Source organism: Limulus polyphemus, unplaced genomic scaffold (genome assembly GCF_000517525.1).
Source record: "Limulus polyphemus unplaced genomic scaffold, Limulus_polyphemus-2.1.2 Scaffold683, whole genome shotgun sequence".
Taxonomy (NCBI): Eukaryota; Metazoa; Arthropoda; class Merostomata; order Xiphosura; family Limulidae; genus Limulus; species Limulus polyphemus.
In genome coordinates this window covers 332494-344332 of record NW_013666293.1, presented here as the reverse complement: position 1 = coordinate 344332, position 11839 = coordinate 332494, and the positions used below count along the sequence as shown (strand labels likewise).

The following is an 11839-nucleotide window of genomic DNA, read 5'->3' as shown; positions in this document are numbered from 1 at the left end:
AATATATGCCTAGCTTTACTATAATGTTTCTTTTTTGTGGTAGTTGTCTGGAGGTTCTCTTTCATAACCAAAGATGAGGATATTGCTCTTGAATGGTTGAGTGCGTGGTATCAGAACTTATTGCTGTCCTAAACGCTTTGCTGTGCAAGTTTCCCACTTCCATGTAGACATCGACGCTTCCATTCTTTGGAATGTTGTTTCCTACATTTTCAACAATCTCACGATATGACTGTTCGTCATTGAAAGGCTGGTAATTCGCCGTGAACCAAATATGTAAGTGTGGAACATATCGCCTGTAGCGCATGACTAGAATATACAACAACAGCCCATTATATCAGCATATGTTGTTTGTTTGAAGTTAAACACAAAGATACAGAATGGGCTATCTGTGCTCTGCCCACCACGGGTATCGAAACCCGGTTTCTAGCGTTGTAAGTCCGCAGACACACCGCTTTAATTTGAGGTTCCTTGTACGGTGTTGTGTGAGGAATTATGATATACTTAAAAATTATCCTCAAAATCTATATTCTGGTAAATATAGTAGGCATATAAGATATCTACTATACTTAGGTGAATTTTGTAGTTATCTAGGATATTGTTTAATCAATTTTACACGAATCTTATATATGTGTAAAGGTCGTTGCGTTACTGCTTTGCTCGCTTACCATGTACTTTAGATAATGAGTTTTTTTTTTTTTGCTTTTAGACTAGACTTCTTCAAAGGGTCTGATCGATTGAAAGGTAAGGTATGCTTGAGGCTCATTCCAAGAACGTCTGTCGATTGCGGGTTGTTCAACATTTGGAACAATGACTTGCTTTTTTAACCCTTTGGTTACTAACATAGGGCCATTATTTAACCCACATTTAATATTCCATAGTATAAATATACCATCTAACTCATGTAGGAATTATAATTCACTTACCCCCTGTAAAAGTGCTTTAGACAATAAAATGACAGTAGTATAATACCAGGACGCTAAGAAACAGACTTGCATCTCATAAGTAGTTTTACTAACTCCATTTATTGCTATCGTAATCTGTTGTATATCTAACTAGACTTTGTATGTTAATTTTATGTTGCAACATAGGACATGCTATACGAGTGAATATTTTGTTGAACTTCAAAGCAATAGGAATATTCTTGAAGTGAGGATAGTGTTGTTTTTTTGAGAAAAAGAGTATGAAGAAGAAAATATGATATAGTGTGATTATAAAGTCTTTTACCATGTTCAGAATATCGTAGCTCAGACATCGCAATTCAGATTGAGTTGAAATTTACAGATATAACAGTCATGTCATGCAGGACACACCGGAACATCGCCGCCAGGTGGCGTAACACTGCTACGACGTTTCTGCAGTATTACTTCTTGGTTGGTTACATAACTTCACTAAGATGGCTTCTCCTGGGGATTCTTGCTTCTTTCTCAGCTATGCATGAAATTCAAATAGCGTTCGTAAGTTCCGCTTTTATATAGGCTATAGAGAATGCTCAGCGCCCCCAGGCGGCAAACTTTGACTTTTTTCTGAAGTCTGTTAATACTCCTAGCTGCTTATTCGTGTGTGAATGTGCTATATGTAGGCTAATGGTAGAGGCGTCGCTAGGCAATGGCACACGGGGTCCCTTCCACGATTCTATTTGACAGAGTCCCGAATCCTCAGTTGGTGTCTTGAAAAATCAAAAAAGAAAACTACTGAAACGCCGAAAATTCTCGCGCCCATGGTTCCGAGTTCTGAATCTTTTATCGCTTACCATTCATAGTACCTCTTGCTATCTTGGAAATTCGTGGATAAACAAAGCATACATTACCAGATTCCCACAACATATAAATGTTCAAAGACAGAGTATGTGGATGAATTACCCGATTTCCACAACTACATATTCCAGGGCCTAGTATATGGAAGGATTATCAAATTTCCGCAAGATATAAATATTCAAGGACTTAGTATGGGAAGGGAGTTTCAAATTTCCACAACAAGTGGATATTCAAGGTCCTAGTATGTGGAAGAATTACAAGATTTCCACAATAAGTAAATATTCAAGGACTTAGTATGTGGAAGAACTATACGATTTCCACAACAAGTAAATATTCAAGGACTTAGTATGTGGAAGAATTACACGATTTCCACAATAAGTAAATATTCAAGGACTTAGTATGTGGAAGAATTACACGATTTCCACAATAAGTAAATATTCAAGGTCCTAGTATGTGGAAGAATTACACGATTTCCACAACAAGTAAATATTCAAGGACTTAGTATGTGGAAGAATTACACGATTTCCACAATAAGTAAATATTCAAGGTCCTAGTATGTGGAAGAATTACACGATTTTCACAATAAGTAAATATTCAAGGCCCTAGTATGTGGAAGAATTACACGATTTTCACAATAAGTAAATATTCAAGGTCCTAGTATGTGGAAGAATTACACAATTTCCACAATAAGTGAACATTCAAGGACCTAGTATGTTGAAGGATAGGTGTAGTAATTCGCCGTAGGTAGCATGGGTGGAATAAAAGAGATACGATGTTGAAGTTAAAAATTAGGTAAAAAGAAAATAGAAGAATAATCGATTGGAATATTCCATTGTGATTTAAAGTGAAAATGTAATAATACCGGAAACATTAAATGTATTTGAATGGAAAAATAAATAAAAGATAAACTTATTTAACTGAAATTGGACAAAAACTGTACTGGAAATGAAGTTGAACCACAAATCATCAACAGGAGCTGAAAGAAACAATGAAAAACGAAGACAGGGTTTGTATTGACCACCACTCTTATATTGCAACCCACGGCTCTAATGAGTGGAGAGAGATTTTGCGAACCATAAACATCGGATTCACAGTTCCAGCTTACTTACCACTAGGCCACGCCAAGTGTTGCGTTTTACAAGTCCCCTTTGTTCGATGTTTAATTAATTAAATTAGGTACAATTTACTGTTGAATCCTTCTATTTCGATCAGACAACATTGCTGAAGGTCAGTCTATTTCTTTACAAAATAAATCCATAATTATGAACAATTTTAAATGTTTAATTAACGTTTTTATGCCTAACAAACTAGTCAACATCTGCAGTCAAGCTCGATTTCTATCCGTTTTCTGAAGATGTTTATTCCATTAATTTTTCATCACATGAACAACGTTTTAACGTAAATTTTTAATCTGTTTGTATTGGTGAACGCTTCTAGCAACACTATGATATAACCTAAAACCTTCATTATCTCCGATCTTATGCCTAATTAGACAAGGCCATATTAATCTCTGTAGAAAACATGGATTACAACAATTAAGTTTAGAAACGTTTCGAACTCAGATTAGTATTCACTTTTGGAAGATTAAGTTAAAAACCACTTAATTTCTGTCATTTCCCACGTTTTTATTAATATCCGCATTAACCGTTAGAAAATCAGTGTGCATTATGTAAATATGTAGTGAAACTCAGAATTCCGTACAGTTAGAGAGTAAAACATTATGCAAGTGATTATAAATTTATTGTATTGTGTAATACCACTACATTGTTCAACGCACAATAGGAAACTGTTACTTACATCAGCAATCTAGCTCATTTCTCAGGTCATTAGTGCGCATGACTATTGTGCCAATATTTACTTGCCAAGAAGCACCTCGCACTGGAAATGTTGCTGTCAGATAGTGGCGCCGCCGAGCGTTTCTCCCTCGGCAACTGGCCTTTAACACTAGCTCGCATCTGAACTGGCTTCGGCAGGTTTGGGGCAGCGTTGATGAATGTGTACGAGTCGAAAAAGGCTGTTTTGTAATAGTCAGAGCTATAATTTTCTCTGTTTAGATCTTCTACACAGAGAATACAGTGATAGCTGTTGGATTTCTGTCCGGGATGATGACATATTAAGTAACAAAAAAATTGATATATTCTATATTGTTATCTGAAAAAAATAAGAAGTAAGAACCAGTGCAAACACTAGCATTGTGTCATGTTTTTAAACATTCATTTGTGCGATGGAAAGGTGATTTGTTTTATGTAAAATTAAGAAATTGGTGGCATTTCCTGTAAGAAAACGTTCTAAAGGACAGCAGCAAAAACAATCCGACTTACATGTCTACAAATTCTGTTCTTCCGAGGAAGCTTGTCTAAGCCTGAAGACACCGATCTAGTTATGTCAAAATCCAACCTATTGTAGCTCGAGAAGACTGTGGATCCAGTTAAAAAGGTAAGGTATTTTATCATGTTTCTTGAGAACTACGAGTTCATGTTTATATTATCTGTACATGTACTCAATAGTCATTTGTTTTTAAGGTCCTATGATTTTCATTTAAATATGAAGTATCTTTGATACGATGAGCATTTTTCCACTTTTGAGATCACGCAACAAAATGCCAAGAGCAAATTGCAGAACAGAATCTGTTATATAGTGTTTTAGTACTTTTCCAGTTTCAGCTCTCACCTGACTGGTAAATGTTTACCAAAAGTTGAAAAGTTTCCTCTTAGTTATCAAAGCACAGAATTTACTTAGACACCATAACAGTTTTTCCACTGAAAGTTTTTTTTTTCATTTCTATTCCTAAAAATATGAATGTTATTTTGTACTTATCGCAGGTATGTACCCATTTTCTATATATACCATCTTGATTTCAAGTAATTTATGATCATAGGATGAGAGTACTTACCATTTGTTGTGTGGTATAAAAAAGTTCTTTGTATTTCCGGTTAACTGCATTAACTTTATCACCATTAAACCTTGTTACAGAATGTGAGGAGACTTAAAGTTTATAGAATTGACAAGAAACTTTTGCAGTAAATTGCGATGAAAACAGAGCTTAATGTACTTTGTTCTACATGTTTTATGATAATGAAAGATTAGTTTGCGGGTCGCCACAATAAGGTTTATATTTTATTATATTTTTCTTCATGTTCTGCAAATGTTTTTGTTATACTGTAACCAACATTTTCGAACATCTTATTTCAAGTAGTTTTTAAAGACCAATCATTATAGAATCTACTATTTTAAGCAAAGTTATAAAAAGTAATAAATGTGGAGTAAACACACAAACTGAATACTTCATTAGGATCACTCGCTCACGCATACACACATACTTGCTAAACAATGCAAGAGCAAAATAGACTGATCATGTGAGATGTTAGAGAAATGTAGTCATATCGTAGTTATTCTAGCTGTTTAAAGATATCTTGTCAGAGTTTATGAAAGTAAATACATCTGTCTTTAGGGAAACTTGTTGTAGTTAACCCCCGGTGAATGACCGAGAGAAAAACGACTGGACGAGGTTATAGGACATAAGAGATGCCTGTAAAGATTCGGCCAACTCCAACTGTACTATACGAAGAGCATTACAAAACTTATCACATAATAGTCAATAACTAGTTTGAAAACGGTTTATCTTAGATTCAAACAAAAAGGCAAGGCTTCAATGGTGCTTAGAGTATAAATATGGACAATGGATGGCTGGAACCGTGTCTTGTGATTTGGTAAAAGGCGTTTCATTCTGTTCTGCACTGACAGTTATAATGTGAGGTTAACCATGTTAGACACATAATCTTGAAAAAATGCAAGATGCTGAAGGTGGTATAATTATGTTAGGAGCATTCTCGTGTAAGGAGTAGGGTTCTTTGATTCTTTTAAAAGGGAGAAAACATCCAGTGTATGTCTAAGAATTGTTGATTATTATGCCCATTCTACAATGACGCATTTTAACTCAGAAGAGTAAGAACTCCTGGAAGATGATAATGCAAGAATCCACTGTAATCAAATTGTGAAAAGATGGCAGTGGCTTCAATCATTTTATTTTGTCAGCATAAACACCGGATCTTAATCAATTGGTCACCTTTTCTGATAAATTTGAATATGCATTTTCCAGAAAATCCTCTGCTGACATCTGTGAACCACTTGCAGACCATAATCCTCGATGAATAGGCTATAGTCAAACAACACACACTTCAACATCTTACAAACCTATGTGAACCACTTGCAAACCATAATCCTCGATGAATAGGCTACAGTCAAACAAGACACACTTCAACATCTTACAAACCTATGTGAACCACTTGCAGACCATAATCCTCGATGAATAGGCTATAGTCAAACAAGACACACTTCAACATCTTACAAACCTATGTGAACCACTTGCAGACCATAATCCTCGATGAATAGGCTATAGTCAAACAAGACACACTTCAATATCTTACAAACCTATGCTTCGCCGAGTTATCTAACACGGCCCAGATTGATTTTAGGTGAGGTTACAAATAAAACAGTCAGTTATGAAGTTTTAAAAGGAATTACTGATGTAGAGTCAAACACGTCATCGCTTGAATAACTAGATATAAGATTGCAACAGGAAAAATGTTTCTGTTCCATTACCAAGAGAGAAGTGTTATTTCGAGTTCTGTCAACTCTGATCAACCCAATTAATTTAATGATAAGAATGTTATTCAAAATAAAACAGTTTTTTTCTTTTGGGGTGAAAAATATTATTTTTATAGTTTCTTAAAATGCAAAATTTTTCATTATTTCATCGAAAAGTTATCTAGCTTTTTACTTGGGTTTTTCTCACATTATAGCAGCATAGATTTAGTTACATTTAGCCCTTGAGGTTTTCTTACCTCGCGGACGAAGAGATTCAGTTAAAATTAACACTTTGGTTTTTCCCCTTACAGTGATATAGATTGAGTTAGATTTAACACTTGGTTATTTTCTCACGTTGAAGTTGTATGTATACAGTAAGATTTAGTACTTGGTTCTTTTCTCACGTTGAAGTTGTACGTATACAGCAAGATTTAGCCCTTGGTTCTTTTCTCACGTTGAAGTGGTATAGGTACGGCAAGATTTAACACTTGGTTCTTTTCTTGCCTTGCAGCGGTATATATACATTAAGACTGAACACTGATTATGTTTGCTAGACAGCTAGGTAGCTAGGTACTGTCAATAATTATTTCGCTTTGAAAGAGTAACAAACACTTCATATATATATATATATATAGTTGAAAAAAGAGCATTAGATTCGGATTTAATAAATTCAATAAAAACGTTAAACATAATTTGATGGTGATTACGACTTGTAACGTTTTCTTCCATTTCCATCATTTTCTAAGCGCATATAGTTTATTAATTAAGTTTTGAGAGGTAATAATCCATCTGCTCTTTTAACTGATGAAAGGTAACAATCCATTGGCTTTTCTAAATAGAAGCGAAAAACATGAGTTTTAAAAGAATTTCACGACGTTTCACTTAATTTAATTAATTTAGTTTTCTTAACATCGTACAGGACTATTTTAGTTGTTTGAGGGAGGAAGGACCTCTGTATGGCAAAAATAAAATTAGATCCAATATAAGCTGCTCCCTATCTTCTGGATAGTTATTGGACTTCACTTTCTAGCTGTTACATCATTATTATACTCAAAGCTAAAAATCTTGACAAATGAAAATTAATATCAAACAACACCGTGACAACAGAACACATGAATCCATCTTATAGTAACTTTTGTATATGATACGGCAGCCATTTTTGTTTTATACCAGACGCTTGCCTATTGAGTTTGAAATTAATAGCTGGTGTAGAACTGTTTTAAATAATGGAAGACCTAGTAGCTATGTAGGTTGTAATCTGTGTTGCATTGGTACATTCACGGTGATGTCGGCCTTGGTAAGATCTAATTATATTTCTTCCTCAGTTAAAAATGTACATTGGATTAGAACATAGAGAAGATGAAAGTAAATCGAAGAAAATATACTAAATCATTTTAGAGATCGTCAGTAAAGCTGGTAAAATAGACGGATATCTATCCGTTTCAATGTGAGGATAAATATATTTTAACCATTTATTAAATCACAAATTATTGGTAACTGTATGTTATAAAATACTTCTATTACTAATGATTGCCAGTTATATGCAATCATAACCTGTTTTGGTTCACCTTTCTACACTTACCATCACAAACCAAGAAGCACCAGACGAGCAAAGTCTTTTGTTGTTGTGTTGTTTAGCACTAAACCACACATTCAATACAAACCTGCACTCTCTCCACTGTGAGAAATTGAACCCCGGAGTTTAGTGTTGTAAGGCAGCACACTTACTGGGGATCAAACAAAGGTAATAACTCGAAATGACAGAAATATTTAGGCATTCATTTATAAACATTTAACGAATTCAAGAACTACATACTAATAATGATTAAACGCACACGCATATTATGATTGCTCCTACGGAAAACATTACTGAAATTACTTAACAACAGCTCATTAAAAAGTATATACAATCACAAAATTACTGTTCAATGTTCTGAGCAGATTTCCGAGACAAACGCCATTAATTTAAAACAGACATTTTTATACATTGCTTCGCAATAAAATCTCACTAACATAAAATATAACTTGAAATTAAAGTTGCCGCTTTAACTTTAAATGATTTCTAATATTTTAAAACTAGTTCTCGATATGTAAATTTGCTTATCCTCTTTAATCCTCTCCACCAAAGATACACACATGTACATTTCTACATGCTATCAAGAACACAAGGGTTGAATTTGCTATTAAGAGACTGAATAGTCAAGCAAAAACCCAGTGAAGTGCATAATATATATAGCTATACGTGAAACTTCTGTACAGAATTACTATATATGAGTCCCCCGATGGGACAGCAATAAGGATTAAAATCAGGGGTTCGACTCCCCTCGGTGGGCACAGCAGATAGCCCAATGTGGCTTTGCTATAACAAAACACATACATACTATATACGACCATTGCTGGATATTTTACTATATATTTTGTATGTTTTATAACTTATCACATGCGTGTTTTCCAGACTCTGCTCTCAGTATAATAATAACGATATTAAAAAAACGAACAAGCTACAAAAACTGATCTCTCGATGAAAGTGATCAAAACTGATGGTTATGTAGCTTGCTTCTGTCGCGATTTTTAGAACCAGCTATGTACAGAAATCCACCAATACAACGTATCAGTTATATAGTTTTAGTTATTTGTAATCAGCACTTTGATTAGTATAATCAATACTTCAGGTTTAAGTATAAAACCATTACCCAAATTTACCTTTGCAACATTTTAGATGGCGACACCGCTTTAAGTTAATGAATCATTTTCTTCTATGGAATATATTAAGGTTGCTAGTGTATTACTCATAATCCCCCTAGCGGCAGCATTATATTTAATGTAATAAACGTGTACGCGTGATACGGATATATTTAACAAGTATGCCATTCTTTCAAAGACCGTGTCATATATCATGCAAAAACGTACTGATTATACAAGTGAGCCTTAGCAATTTACTGTGTAAAAACAATCCTACAAATCATAGATTACATCTGAATGGATAGCGAGAATTTAACGAAATAAGTGAATAAATGCCTGACTTACGGTATGAGAGATTATCTTATTTTAGCTAAATGTTCATGCTTGTTTGTTTGTTTTTGAATTTCGCGCAAAGCTACACGAGGGCTATCTGCGCTAGCCGTCCCTAATTTAGCAGTGTAAGACTAGAGGGAAGGCAGCTAGTCATCACCACCCACCGCCAACTCTTAGCTACTCTTTACCAACGAATAGTGGGATTGACCGTCACATTATAACGCCCCCACGGCTGAAAGGGCGAGCATGTTACAACTACAGTGTTTATAAAATTGTGTGTAAAAAGGGATATATACAATCAGAATTCTTTATCACAGAGAATAATGGTTCTATTTTTATTTATCAATTAAAATTTGTTTAACAATGCATTAGCTAAACTTGAATGGCATTATCCGCAAGGTCTGCATGCTTATTCATATAAACATTTCACTATTAAAAAAAGAACAATAATAACTAAATAATTTTTTATATTTCTAATTAATAGATGTTCATAATGATATGCAAGTGAGCTGGCCCTCTAGAGAGTGCAATAAACAAATAACAACGCCCACGAAATTTCTGCAAAATTACGAACGTTCATATGATGGTTACTTTTAACCGACCGAACTGCCTTGAACATATAAATGTACACAAGTAAAAGCTCTTGTAAACAATCCGATTTCCTTAGACGCACTTATCTATCTTATTAGTTACAAAGTCAGCTGTAAATTATCAGTTGCATTTACTTTCACAAATAAGTAAATAAATGATCAGTAGGGTAACTGACACTAAACAGAAATATAATAGCCTAAACTTATAACTATTACCAACAAAATGGTAATTCAGCTCAGATATGGAACATGACTCCGTCCTCGATATGCGCAGATTAGAAAATGTCACTAACCGTGACTAAAGGGATCCTACAAAGGGGTTTGCTGGCAATAGGTATTATCGCTACTAACCTGTAAACATATTCAATCCTAAAAATAATGAGAGTGTTTATTTATTGTTACGCACAAAGCCACGCAATGAGCTATCTCTGCTGTGCCTATCGTGAATATGGAAACTTTATTTTTAGCTTTATGAGCCTTCAGACTTGCCGCTGAGCCACTGGGGGAAGGACTAATAACGAGAGTTTTTTTGTTAATTATTATTATTATTGTGCTTGACTTTAATTTTAGTAATGATTTGTCGTTGATTTTGTTTATCAGTTTGGAATCTGAAACTGGATCTAAACTGGGCAGGCAAGGCTCCTAAAAACCTCTCCTCATGTCGCTGATCCTGGACTTCAAAGACAATCTAGACAAATGACATTAAAATAATCTTTCTTGATAAAAGAGTTAGCATAAAGGATCACATATAAAGTGTAATAAACTTAATATAAGACCCAAAACTCGAGCGTTTTCGAATAGTTGACTATTTTTCTTGAGGAGAACAAAGAACTTAAATTAATAATGTTGGAAACTGACAAGTAATATCTCTGAACTTTTAACTGAAGTTATGTTAGAATTATTTTCAACGAAAGTTAGATTTTTTTCCTTCAATTGAATGGCCTTTAATATTGATTTCTTAATTATTTTGATTTGTACGAAGAGGATAAAAGACAAGTTGAAGCTGCAAAAGCGCATCTTCAAAGATAATAGTGATATAAGATCACAGCTTACATCACCTTTTAGTATGATTACGCTCTAGTAGAGCTTTTACATCTGTATTTTTATTCAACAATACATATAAATAAGTTGGACTTGTTAAGTGTTCCTCTTATATTTTCCAATGGAGAACAACAAATGCCAACGTGTATTTATTATTCATAGTGTCCCAAAAGTGTGGCCCCATAATGAAATGTGGCTCTAGAACAACATATTGAGCCAATCATATAAAAAATCCTACGTCCCTATGAAGCCAAATTGTTGTGTCCACCTGCACAATGATACATTTCAAGTCAATGTGAAAAAGGCATTTGGTATAAAGACATGCCTATTATTTAATAGAACATTCTTAATAAAATGTAGGAGCAAGCTTTATCTAATTCGTTAGAGTAAAATTAGATGGTATTTGCTACCACATAAAAATCATTGCACCATTTGCTTACCATACTATTTGATCCACGACTTAGTACCTGATTAACAAGAATATAAAGAAATTTGTGAAACACAAATGAAAGACAATGTGATGAAAATCAACTTTCCACGCTATATACTTTTATGGTTGCACGATTTTGATTATGACCTTCACTTCATGAAGTTTAAGGAAATCCTTTGCCTCGTTTAAATTTTTTCACGAACTTGTAACACGCTGAAGAAATTCGAAAATGAATAAGAAAAGATTAAAAGGACAAAATCACTTGGACTGTGGTTTACCATTTACAAAGATTAGATTAACAAGTCACTTGGACTGTGGTTTACCATTTACAAAGATTAGATTAACAATTCACTTGGACTGTGGTTTACCATTTACAAAGATTAGATTAACAAGTCACTTGGACTGTGGTTTACCATTTACAA

At 34.1% G+C, this 11839-nt stretch overlaps 1 protein-coding gene across 3 annotated transcripts in view; it reads left to right on the top strand.

Annotated features, from left to right (window-relative positions):
• The first annotated feature begins 3735 nt into the window (after nucleotides 1-3735).
• The window catches only part of LOC106459928 (glutamate-gated chloride channel-like), a 115693-nt gene continuing 107589 nt past the window's right edge, over nucleotides 3736-11839 (top strand). For all 3 annotated transcript variants that reach the window (XM_013919594.2, XM_022386503.1, XM_022386504.1), the window contains exon 1: nucleotides 3736-4190. The gene's annotated coding sequence lies outside the window, so the exon portion shown is untranslated. The remainder of the gene's footprint in view (nucleotides 4191-11839) is intronic.